A 13719-nucleotide genomic window follows, 5' to 3' on the forward strand; every position below is an offset into this window, starting at 1 on the left:
GAGCCATTTACATCACCACTTCCTGAAATGAGTTTCACTAAACAGACCTGTTGTCAGGACTGGGACTGATTCTTGAGATGAAACTCTATTAACTAAACTTCTGGACTGTGCAACTTCTTGGGAGCTTACTTACCTCATTTTCCAGACTGCCAGTGGATCTCATATCCTAATGGGGCCCCTGTATGTATATAATTAAATTTTATTTTCCTGTTAATCTGTCTCATGTCAATCTGAGTATTAGACCTGTCGGAAGAATCTAAAAAGGTAAAGAAAATTTTCTTCCTCTCCCAGCAATATCAGTATATCCATCTATGTATCTATATGTGACATCACTTGATATTATAAACTCTTATTTGGTTAAATCTTATTGTATTATATTACTGTATTGCTAAATAAAAAGAATTCAAGGATACACACTATGTAAAGTCTGTAGGGATGGGGAGAAACTGTCAGAATTGCTGAAACCTTACCACTCAAAGTGTCATCCAGGGACCAGCAGCACAGGTATCACCTAGGAGCTTGCTAGAAATATAGAATTTCAGGCTGCAATCCCAGAGGTGCTGAATCAGAATCTGCATTCTAATGAGCTCTCTACTTTGAGAAACTGTGCTCTCAACGATTCACAGTTTAGCATGAGGGATCATTTTGTGAATGGTAGGGTATAGTTTACTAAAGTTGAGGAAAGAAACAATAGGTTTTTCTTTCAATGTTTACTTATTTTTGAGAGAGAGCATGTGTGTACAATTGGGGGAGAGGTGGAGAGAGAGGGGACAGAGGTTCTGAAGCTGGCTCTGTGCTGATGGTAGGAGTCCAACATGGGACTTGAACCCACCAACTGTGAGATTATGACCTGAACCAAAGTCGGATACTCAAACAACTGAGCCACCCAGATGTCCCAGAACGACAGTTTTGGTCAAGAAGAGAAGTGAATGATAGTTCCCAAAAGAACAGATTCTATGCTTCACAGGTTGGCTTTTGTTTTTAAATTTTACAGAAAGGCTGCTGGTTAACTGAGTTATTGGGTATTTTAACGAAGTATAACTCATGCCATGTTACTGTCAGAGTGAACACTATGGAACCATTCAGAATTTCACCGAGGACAGGACAGTAACCATCCTTTTCTGAATGGAAAGGAAATATTTGAATGACATGTTAATAGTACTTTTTAATTTTTACAAATGATTCTAACTGATGTTTAATATTCACTTATTCTAGAATTTTTCTTTTTTTACAGGAAATTAGTTAGCTGCTGTAAAAAAGAACACCTTGGAGCCTCTTTTTGCAATTGACACATTCCTGAGACTGTTAATGGTTCAGACACTGCAGCTCAGTACCTGGTTCCTACTCTTCTTTCCTGGCTACAACCTGAGAAAAGAATTAAAATGGTAACAGGCTCTTGCCTGAAAAGCTGAGTTAGAAAAAAAAAATCAGTTCCTAAATTGGACGTATGATTTGTGATGGAAAAAATAAGCGGTGTGATCTCTCACACTTGAATTAATCAATTAACTAAGCACTTATTCAGTGTCTGAAGGTGCTAGCTTGGAGCTGGGACTCAGAGACTAATAACACCAGATTCCTGCCTTCAATGGGATTATGTGACTTTGCTTTATCTGTGACAGATCTCTTCCTGGCCTGCTGAAAAACCGGGAATTCTCTCTCTTTAATCAATTTACTCTGTGCTCTAGGGTCAATAGGAGGATCAATGGCAATGAGAAAGTCTTGTTCTTTTTCATCTGGAAAATTAAACTTCCTTCCCCAAATGTCCTTAGTCACTGATCCCCATCAGTGAGGATAATCTTTCCTTCACTCTGAGCAAGTTGTTTTTATTCTGTGGGCCTCCAGAGCAGAAAGAAAATCATTTTCAAAGCTTCCTCTTCTGTTGAATATGCCTTGCACATTGGTGCTAAACAGGCAATGAATCATAATAAATGGGAATAGTCGCCCATGGCATGATCTGATTGAGTCGTTTAAACAATCACTTTGTGTTGACAAAGGGTACGGCGATTATGCCAGAGGAATTCAAAGGTGCTTGAAACAAATGAACTGGAGAAATTGCTTGAAATATGTAGGGGGTTCTTCCAGGGCAACAGGCTTCCTTCATTCTAGCTCAACCTTCAAGTCTATAGTCCCCAGAAGAAGAGTAATTAAGATGCTGCTAATTTTTCAGTCTTAGCTTCTGTGGCGGGGGTCCGACAGCACAGCTGCCTCCTGAGACTTGCCTTTTAAGTATACAGTTTTGAGAGATAAACCTCACAGCGCCCTGCTAATACCATTCTTCAGGTTGGGAGATTAATCCTCACATTAACGTTTGGGTAGAGTCACTTAGAGGGCAGCTCCTGGCACACGTGCAACCGTTCTAATACAGGCACTAGACTTCCACAAGGAAGGCATTAGTAACAGTCCACGCAAATGAGCGGCCACTGCCGGCGGATTCCCCAAACGTCCAATTGGGGTTCCTGGGGGCACCTCTCCAGGGCTTCTAGGTAAGAGCTATATTTGCATATATTTTCCAAAAGAAAGTGCTGGATGGTAAGCGACTTCCTTTGGGTCACTTTGCAAACAGGGAGGGGTTAAAGCATAATTTTAGACCTTTCCCATGCTGTACCCGACGGGAGCTCAGCACCCGCCACGGACGGGAGGAAGGCAGAACGCCCCCTCGGTGGCCTCTGGCCTGGGCCGCAGCCTCCTCTTCCCTGTGTTTGCAGACCCTGCCCTGCTCGAACAGGGGTCCTCAAACCACCCTTTACTCACTTTTACCTGCATTGGCAAGGTCACACCACACGCGTTCGGATGGCAGTCCCTGCACCAGGAATGAGGGGATCCTCCTCAGCCTGCACTCCAAACAGACACGATGCAGTGCGTCTCAGCCTGGGAGGCACGATGAATCCCCTGCGAGAAGCATCCGGCCCAGTCACCTCGGACTCTAGCAATGGGGCTCAGAGGCTGATTATGATGTGTGGCAGGTGATTCCAATGTGCAGGCAGGGTGAAGACCCACAGCCTTAAAAACAACTGTGATGGGCATAGTTAACCGGTAATAGAAATCACATGAAACGCTTCATCTGCGAAGGGTAAGCGCTCTTCAGATTTGCCTGTTACATCATTCTCAGCTCACTATGGTTGAACTCAGGAATGAGTGGTGATTTGCACTGAAATAAACGACTTAACTGCTAAGAGGCTGACTGGGAAAGTGTTAATCCTTTTGAGAGATCTTTCAGTTGGTTCTGGACCTAAGTGTATTACATAATTCTGTAGGATCCTCAGAATATGCCTGCTGCTGCCCTTGTGGCCAAGGTTGGGGGTGAGCAGCTGGGGAGAAAGTTCATGGTCCTCATTTAATTCCTCCATCAGCGATTTCATTGAATGTTCATGGTGTGTTGGTGGAGGAAAGATAGAAGCATAACTCTTTTGTTTTAGCAGGTCCCCTTCTCATTTGAAGCCTACGTGCTTTAATGTGAGCCCCTGAGGAAGACAAAATCCACAATGATGTTCACTTAGGGCCAGTTGTCTGAGATTGCAGCGTGATGCTATTAGGATATTTTGCCTCAGACACTGAACATGAAGTCTCCTGAGGCTCCTCAGACTAGCAGCCCTTCGATAACAAAACTCAAAACATAGGAAGGGCACTTTCAAAACAGAGAAACAAATTTGGCTGCATGAGAAACATAATAGACAATTCTGGATGCCAGGAGCTTCGCAGCCTCCAGCCAGCACACTACAAAGCTGCTCATTAAGGCTTCTATCAAGCTGGAAACTTAGCACCTTGAGTCCTAGCTGACAGGCTGAGGTCAGAATCTGCCAGACTCCAAACAAGCTGTCCCTCTGAGTAGTTCATATAATGGGGGCCTCTTTAAATAAGGTTTCCTGCCCAAAACCCCTCACCAAACCCTCTCCTCAGGGTGAGGCTGCTTTCTGGGGGAAGGGGTTTGGCATGGAGGGAATAAATAGCAGCTGTGAGGCCTTCCTACAGGCACAGCGACCTGAAACATCTCAGGCTGGTCAGAAAGGAGAAGGCAGACCTACTCCTTCACCAGGAGCTGTTTTCAAAGGCTGAAGGATGATTGCTTTAAAGTGAATACTCATGGGGCTCCTGGATGGCTCAGTTGGTTAAGCATGCAACTTTGGCTTAGGTCATGATCTCACAGCTCATGAGTTTGAATCCCATGCAGGGCTCTGTGCTGACAGCTCAGAGCCTGGAGTCTGCCTTGGATTCTGTGTCTCTGTCGCTCTCTGCCCCTCCCCTACTTGTGTGCCTGCTCTCTCTCTCTCTCTCTCTCTCTCTCTCTCTCTTAAAAATAGAGTGAATACTCAAGGCATTTGTGAACAAAGGAGATATGGGCCCTAAATGGCTCCTTCTGATCTCAGATCAGTAGTTTTATTTCCTTTCTTTATCATTTCTTCTTCTGCTAAGGTCTTTGAAGAGTTTTGCTATTGACTCCCAAAGAGTCAGGGTCATGGAGCCTTTGTTCAGGTTCCCAGTGGTTGAAGAATATGTTGTTTGGCTACATTTACATGCTTTGATAAATTCTCCAAAGAGGAAAGGCACGATAGTTTTATAGTGCTAAAATGGCAGTTCTTTCCTGTTCTGGCAAACATTACAGGCCCTGAGCCAATGGGAATTGGCTACTGCTTTGTAAGACAGTATTCTCTATAATAGCCTAGAGTCTGGGTGGATTTTGGGAGTCTCTGGAGAGTTACAGGCTGATCAAAGGGGCATGAACTTCTCTGGGTTGTTGTGGTATAAATTTTAAAAGTCTGGGCTGTAGAGTCAAGTTGCTTGGGTTCCAGTCTCTGATTAACTTTTGTGATCAAGGCCACCCCAAGGCTTAGTTTTCTTTCTTTCTCTCTCTCTCTGCCTCCCTCCCTCCCTCCCTCCCTCCCTTTCTCTCTCTCTCTCTCTTTCTTTCTTTCTTTCTTTCTTTCGTGTTTGTTTATTTTTGAGAGAGAGACAGAGTGTGAGGGGGGAGGGACAGAGTGAGAGGAAGACATAGACTCAGAAGCAGACTCTAGGCTCTGAGGTGCCAGCACAGAGCCCAACGCAGGACTTGAACTCAAGAACCATGAGATCATGACCTGAGCCGGAGTCAGATGCTAAACCAACTGAGTCACCCACATGGCCCAGGCTTGGTTTTTTAATTAACAAACTAAGAGTTATTGTAGTGCCTACCTCACAGAGCGGCTATGAGGTCTGAGTGAGCTCATTTGTCACTCAGCAGAGTCTCTGGCACACAGGCAACATGAACTAAATGCAAAATGAAGTAAATGCTGTTATTATCATTGGTCGACCAAAGAAGATCTCATCCCCTTGAGGCTCCCTGGAGGCCTCAAATTTGACTGAATCTCCTGGCATTGCTCTGAGTGGGTCACCTTTATCCAGATTTGGAGAATCCAAATGCAGCTGATTGACACAATTGCCAGACTCCCAAGAACTAGAAATTCATCAAAAATCAATTTCTACAATAGGCAGGAATGTACCAGCCTCTTCTTAAACAAGCTGAGTAAAGCCCTTGAATCAGGTAAGCAGAGCACAATGTAATGGAAAGAACACTATCTTTTGGTGTCAGAAGATGGGTTCGTGTCCATTGTCCATTGCTTACTAGCTGTGTGACCACAGGCAAACTACTTGACTTCTCTGGACTTCATTTTTCATAACTCTTCAATACAAACCGCTTCCTTTCCTTTCTTCACAAAGTTGCTTTGTATGAACAAATTAAATAAAGACACTACACAAATATAGAGTGGGATATTATTCTTACCTATACTACCTGACAAGAACTCTTTAAAAACAGAGTTTTGCTTTGTTTTGGTTTTGGCTGCCTTTCAGTGGCTGAAATTGATAGAAAAGGCTTTGGATATCCCCAGATGAGCTGGAAGGGCCCTATTTTTTCTGTTTGTGGCAGGTGAAGTATGCGATGGGGACCTTCTGTGTGGGGAGTTTATACTTTGGAGCCTTATATCAAAGATCAAGGGAAAGTTGCACTGGGAACTTAAGTTTTAGATTAATTTTTAGAAATACTGGTGCTCTCTTGACCTCTGGGACCAGAAAGGATTGGCCCAAATCTCTGCTTATATCCACTTGAAATAACTGACAAAACTGGGTTAGGGTTCTGGGTTCACAGAGTCCTAGACGATGGACTGTCAGCACCTTTCTCTCTCTCTCTCTCTCTCTTTTTTTTTTTTTTTTAGCATCTAAGCTTGTTGTTTGGAAAAGAGTGAAGGTGAATCAGTCTTGCACTTTAGTTTTGGTAATGCCTTTCCCTAGGACACAGGAACCCACAAGTTACTGAGAGGAAAAAAATTATAAACACACTTAAGGGATGTAAGTTTCAGTTTCAGGAACTTAAAAACTGAGAACTGATGTGCTTTTGGTATAACTATTCATTTTACTAAGTTTGATTTTTGTCAGACTCTAACCTAAAACAATGCAAAAAAAAAAAAAAAAAAGACAGTGAAGGGATCTGGTCAATCACCTGGGTATAAATCTGTTCTCTTTCAAGTTCAAGCTCAATTCTCTTCACTCTTTCATCTTCCCACAGTAGCTTGATTAAAGGTAAATGAGGAAAAAAAGGGTAATTTGTGTCAAATCTTGTACTTCTATTTTGAGGAGGATATCTTTATTTCATTATTTTATGAAAAATATTCATGAAAATCATAGTTTCTACACCTCATCCCCAAACTTACAGCACTATTAATGTTCCTTTTTCAGAATCCAAAGTTCCTAGGGCATTCTTTATCTTTGTAAGATTGTCATCAATTATTTCTAAGTGGAAATATTATTGCTTTAGGTAGGTATGTGTATGTGTGTGGGTGTATTTGGGCATGCATATGCGTGTATATAGGGCTAGAGTAGAGGCATTTTCTTCCTCTCCCAACATAGCCATGAGGAAAACAGGTCAGCTCTTATTGCCAATCCAGGGACTGTCACCCACAATGGCATTAGCATATCCTCAGACTCCAGGTTCATCTTCTGCTGAATACTAGTGAACTACTCAATCTTAGCTCAGACTTTTACTATGGTTTTCTTATTCCTCTCTTATTTTTTCACAGCAGTATAGAAGACTGATTGATTTGTCAGTAGACCGAGGAACCATTAATTCATTTTCTCATTTGACAAATGCCCTTGGAGAGACTATTTGGATGGTGGAAACTCACGATGGTCAACAAGACAGCTGTCAGTGTCCTTGTGGAGCTAACATACCATTTGTGTGTGTGTGTGTGGGGGGGGCGGGGAGGGTAGTGTGTGGCGAATAGAGGCTCCCACTGAGAGATACAGTCAGAGAATCAATGGCAAAGTCAACTTCTTTCACAGGACCTCAGAGTCTTCATTTGCTAAAAATGGTAATAAAGGTTGAATGCAAATGGAAGCTTAAGACTCAAGAGATGTCATCTGGTAAGCGTCCCTCAGAAGCTTGAGGACATATCTAAGTGATGAAGATATAGGAATACAGGACAGCAACAACAGTATAATGATCTTTGGTTGGGGAGCCAGGGAGTCTCTGTCTCTAGTTCCTTTCTTTACTCATCCATTCATTTCATTAAGCATTGAGCGCCCGATTCATATCCCTAAGGCTGAGCAAAGTGCTGGCCACGGGGACCATGAAAATGAATTAAAAAAAACAAACTTCTCTTTCTGATGTGGAGCTTATATTTTAATGAAGGGAGAAAGACACCTAACTAAATATGATACAATTTGTTAAGCACTTTAGATGAGTTATATACTGACTGACATGAAGACACATAAAAATTCCTTAAAATTTATTTTTGAGAGATATTACCTGAATAATAAAGACATTTTCATGAGCCTTTTCAGTTCCAGTCAACAATTTTATGCTTAAGTATGTCTGTGGGATAAACCCTCCTTGCCTTCCCCTGAGATGGAGAATTCTTTTCATTAGAGCCCTACGTGCTCATGTCATTTACAACTACATGTCATTTACAACTACGTGCAGATCTCTCGGTAAAGAGATGAAAGTGGAAGCATGCTGTAATTTTAGGGTTAAGAACAGCAGGTGAGTTAGAAATGACTTAACTTTTCAACATCACTTGACCATCCTGGTTTACCATTTCTCTGGCCAATTGCCCTTAAGGCACTGACTGGTTTGGAGTTTCTTTCAAAGTAAAGAGCTGTAGTAGTGTCATATCTTATTTCTCAATCTGTTTTCCATTTTCTGCTAACTTTAATATATGAACCAGTGTGAGAGGAAAATTCAGTTGCTCTCTTGGCAGCTACACAACTAATTCACCCTTGGCTACTGTATTATTATTATTATTATTATATTATTATTATTAGCTTCAAAAGCTTCATACAGCTAGATCAAAAGATAGGGTCTTTTGGTGTATGTATGTGATGCCTTTTGGCTTAACGCTAAAACAAGCAGGCTTTTCCTGTGGGTAAAAACTTTTGGTGACTATGGCAACACCCTATTAGCCACAAGGGAGAACTCATTTGTTGGTGAATGGACAGCCTCCTGTCTTTCCCTTTTGAGCTTTGTTTTCAGGCAAACAGCAAACCCCTCTAAGTATATTCAGGGTGCTTTGCAGCCTTATCCCGGGGAACTTAAATCTAGATATGGGATGTGTCTTCTCCATTCCTCCCTTAGCTCTTCCCTGCAGCAGCCATCCTATACTGAGTTCTAATATATAAGTCTCATGATACTTGCTCGATTGGATACTCAGTAGCTTTGTATACTTCCTGTGCACTCAGCCAAGGTCAAGCACCCAGAGCTGGCAGAACTTGAATGGTGAGCACATAATTGGAAAATTGAGGAGTTGGGAACTTAATACCAAAGGAAGGCATCCCACATTCTCTGGGTTAGACAATAGGGCCAGAAATAGGGATGGCTCTAGTACCAGGCCCAGTGAAGACATGCCTGATATGGTGTGGGTCGTTATGGGGGTGGCTGTTGACTGCTCACTATGAATTGCCTTCAAGATGGCTCCTGTGACCTAAAGATTATGACTGTGGAAGAGAATTAGCTAACAGCTTCATCTGAGGCTAGATTATCTGTCCACAGTCCTGACAAGCTGAGCCATGCCAATCATGGGGCCACATGGGAAGCTCTGAGGCTGTTGCTTTTAATCAGCTTCCCCCACCACATAACTCATGATGTCTCTAACAAGAACAAAATTAGCTATGGACCAACTGCATGAAAGCTATAGTTACCCTTGTTCGCAGAGCAGGAAAGAATTAAATCAAAAGCTGTAATTAAAAAAGATAATGATTTTCAAATTAGTTCTTATTAATAGAATTAAGCCATATTAAGTCTTGAGATGGTATCATAAACATGCTAATAAAAATGTTATTCCCAAATGAAAACATATGGGCTGAGTAATATAAAAGTCATATATTGCGTATTGGTTTATAACATTAAATATTAAATATATTAACTGGCAATATAAAATAGTTGAAGGACATTTTGCATCACTAGCTAAATAACCAGGTAACTGCTTATCAGTTTTTATATAATATGTATCAGTCTTTTTATAATAAATAGGCTAAACCCCTGGTGACAGGAATGTAAAGTTGTGATATTGACTAGTCAGAGAATGGCTATTTCCTATGAAGACCCACAGAATGAGGGTGAGTGTTCTGTGCTCTGGGTGTATCACCTTAATAGGCAAGGAAGAAAGACTGGGGCAGGATGAGTTAGGTTATTGACAAATAACAACTTCTCCTATGAAAGTGGGGGTGGGGAGCAGTGGAATCTCCTTTCTCAGATATCTGTCTGTCTTGCTCAGCTGTCTGAGGGAGCTCTGGTGTACAACTGACCGAGAAGAAGAAAATGAACGGGATTATCTCATGGGGAGCCTCTAATTGTGCCAGCCTTGATTCGGCGTGGCAGGATGTTGCCTTCTAGAAGGCGGCTGAGCCTTCTTGGACTCTCTACTGATGAACTTGCCATTTGCCGTAATCCTACTGCCATCTTGACTCCCCCACTTCTTTCTTTTGCCAGTCAGTCACTAGGGAGCCAGGCCTCCCCTGAAGTCCCTTTGTGAGGTAAGTGACAGTTCCTTGTGTCTAGGCTTCCCTCTCCATTCCCGCCCTGGTTGAGGCCCTTGTTTCTGCTCATACACAATATGGTAGTGGTTGTCATGTTGTCATTGCTGCCTCCACCTCCAGCCTCTTGCTCTCTTGTTTTTTCAGTATTTTGTTTGTTTGTTTATTTAGAGTGCACAAGCGGGGGAGGGGCAAAGAGAAGGAAAGACAGAATCCCATGCAGGCTCGGTGTCATTAGCACATAGTCTGATGTGGGGCTCAAATTCAAACTGTGGATCATGACCTGAGCCAAGATCAAGAGACAGACACTTAACTGACTGAGCCACCCAGGCGCCCCCTTTCCAGCCTCTCTTTTGCCACCCCCTTGCTCTGTTGTCTCCACTGTGTTGCCTCGGTGGTACAGCCTAAGCCCAAACTATAGGCCTGATGATTTCTCCTTCTCCCTAACATTCCAGTCAAATTGCCTTCCCTGCCTTAACCTCAAGCCCTTACTTTCATTGATTTTGCATGTGACTGGATTGCCCCACTGCCTTCTCTGCTTCCTAAAAGCCTGCCTGTTGTGCAAGGCTCTGTTCAAATGCCAGCACATTCTTGAAGTCTTCTTTGATAAGCTCACAAAAGATGCACTTTGTGTATCTCTTCTAAGCATGTGTTGGTGATATTTACTTATGGATAGATTTGTATGGGCTTTGCCTACTGGCTAAAAACCACTGTTTATTCATCTTTCTCTTTCTCAAATGATAAGGAAAGTGCCTTGCACCAAAAACTCTAGGAATGAATCAACACAAGAAAAAAAGCCTTGCCCAGATATTTTGGAATGAAGGCTCTAAAATTAAATGGGTAACCAAGTGGATATTATGATGCCCTCACTGTAATGTCTCCTATACTTTAAAGAATTATATTTCAGAAAGAAGCCTGGGTGGGGAAAATAGTGATTCCCTGAAAAGTTGCCTGAAAGTTGCCTGAAAGTCCTTGTATATATAATTTATATTCTCATATATGTACATGTCTATATGAGGTTATAACAATGAAATGTGTCAGCTGAAGTCACTTTCTCATCCTCATATTACTTAGAGACAATTTGGATAATATTGTATATTATCTGAGTGGTATTCTTCATTTTCCAGAAAAAAAAACATTAAAAATTTGGGTCTCCCTCCAGTTTTTTTTCTTATAACATTTCTTCTCTCTGCCCTCACAGTTATGTAACCTGGAATTTCATTTATACTGTTTTGGGGTGTGGCTTGTCCCAGCATCTCTGTTCACCCAAGGATGGGATTCAAACATAAATAGTTCTTTTTTTCCTCTCCTCTCTTCTCCCCTCCTCTCCTCTCCCCTCCTCTCCTCTCCTCTGTTTATTTATTTTTGAGAGAGAGAAAGAGAGTGTCGAGCAGGATAGGGGCAGAGACAGAGGGAGACACAGAATCTAAAACAGGCTCCAGGCTCCGACTGTCAACACATAGACTGATGTAGGATTCGAACTCCCTATGGGGGTGGGGAGTGCATGGGGCACGACCTTTGATGCAGGGTTCAAACATGAATGGGAGATCATGACCTGAGCAGAAGTCTTAACTGAGCCACCCAGTTGCCCCCCTTCTAGAAATTTCACTTGGTGCTCTAGTGCTCACACCTTGGGCAACTGCTCAGGTGTGCTCAGCCATTACTCCTTTATGGAAATGCTCTCTGGGCTGTTCTTCCACCATAAATCATGGCTGAGGGCTTGGTACTGGCTCCTGTAATCTGCTTTGGCCTGTAACAAATGGTTGCAGACAGAATTGCAATTCCACGATGTTTTAGGGGCTTGCAATAAAGCACCTAACAGCCTTTACCACCTCCTTTCCACCCACCATTGTGAATGTGGGTGGGAGGGATCTATTTGAACTTGATAAACAAAACCCATCCATTCCAAGGATACAGTTTGCCAGCCTCGGTCAGATGACATCCTCTAACAATAAACCTGGCGGAGCAAAACCATCAATGCAATGTTTCTTTGAAAACATTGCAGGGATGTCTCAATGTTTTCCTATTTGGTTCAGAAGAGGAAAATGAGAACTCTATGCATTCAGGGTCTCATTGAACATCGATGTACTTCAGAATTTATATCTGTAATTTTCCACACATTTGTGCTCTTGGCAATGAGATGCTCACTCTAAGATCTTATGGTCTTTTGGACTATGAAAAACACTACTATTTCTCTTTTCAAATACCATTTTATACATTGAGACATAATGAAGGCTCTATGATACCTACGTAAAAGGTCAACAAATCTTCCACAATAGAGAAAATTCCTTATATTGCCGCATATAAGTTGTCTAGATTTTCCATTTTTTCCCATCTTAAGAAGTTTCCTCAACTCTCTTTGCTACATATGGAATAGGTGGTAAGTGCTACTGCTGTGTTTGTATAACACATTTTCATACTCAGTTTTGTCCTTGAACAGGTTTTACCCTTAGCTAGAAACCTGCCTGAACCTTAGGGAGCTCATATTTAAAAAAAATTTTTTTTAATGTTTTATTTATTTCTGAGAGAGAGAGAGAGTGAGACAGCGTGAGCAGGGGAGCAGAGAGAGGGAGATACAGAATCTGAAACAGGCTCCAGGCTCTGAGCTAGCTGTCAGTACAGAGCCCAACATGGGGCTTGAACCCATGAACTGTGAGATCATGACCTGAGCTGAAGTTGGAAGCTTAACCAACTGAGCCACCCAGGTGCCCCAGGGAGCTCATATTTAAACTGCCTGATGGTTTTAGATCAATGTTATTGACGAGTATTCTTATTCATTTGGTCTCTTTTTTCCATACAACAAGCTGTTGAGTCAGTCTTACTGAAAGTTTAAGGATGCTATTCAAAGAGAAGGTTGAATACAAAGGAATATTCTCAGCTCATTCATGGTGGCCACACAAGACAAGACAGCTCTTTACGAAAGTGCCAAGGATGTCTGCTTTGGGCAGCACCTGAATGACACAGGAAGCCATTGCCATTCGGCAGGGAATACTGCTGAATGAGTACAGGGAAGGCAAGGAAATGGACATGTTCATTTCTACATCAGGCTTGTGGGTTTCATGTGGTCAGAAATTCCTTTTGTGTCTTAGACTTCTGAGCTACAATGTGGAGATGACTCTCCTGTGTTATGATCTGTCCTTTACTTGATTCTCAGAGGCCTGCCAGTTGAAAATATCACCTCTCAAGAATCTTCTCAATGTAACATCACATCCTTAAAGGTAAGGCATTGTTAATAGGATGAATAAGAACTAAAGTTAACATGGACTCTACCAGTTCCCTCAGATATTACCAACTCTGCACATTGTTCAAATGGAAACATTGTTACACTCAAGTTAACAGAAATGAACCTCAAAATTCTGCTTTGCTGGATGATACCTCTGAAGCCAGAAGCCATTGGCCTTCTGGTTATAGCCAATCCCCACCTTGAACGTCAGCTTGCTTTGAGTCTGTGGCTAAGCCAGTGTTTAGTGTGCTACAGGTCAGTTCTGCCATTGGCAAATGAAGCCAGCCCAACATCCATTCTGGAAGTGTCAGAAAAGGTCTTACTGCCCAGAACATTTTGGAAGAAAGCCATGGTAAGTAATGTCGTGGTGTCAAGGGCTTGGCCCTCTTCTTGACTAACTGTTCTTCCCCAGAGAAATACAGCACACAGATGCAGGAAACTTCTGAGTGATCTGAGAAGGTCTACGATTTTTTACACTGTCAAGAAACTGTTATGAGATT

At 42.2% G+C, this 13719-nt stretch overlaps 1 protein-coding gene across 1 annotated transcript in view; it reads right to left on the minus strand.

Annotated features, from left to right (window-relative positions):
* Positions 1-13719, minus strand: part of MAGI2 (membrane associated guanylate kinase, WW and PDZ domain containing 2) — a 1134938-nt gene that overhangs the window by 53322 nt on the left and 1067897 nt on the right. The gene's annotated exons all lie outside the window — the stretch shown is intronic.

The sequence above is a fragment of the Hyaena hyaena genome, unplaced genomic scaffold, assembly GCF_003009895.1.
Source record: "Hyaena hyaena isolate Hyena2069 unplaced genomic scaffold, ASM300989v1 scaffold_152, whole genome shotgun sequence".
Taxonomy (NCBI): Eukaryota; Metazoa; Chordata; class Mammalia; order Carnivora; family Hyaenidae; genus Hyaena; species Hyaena hyaena.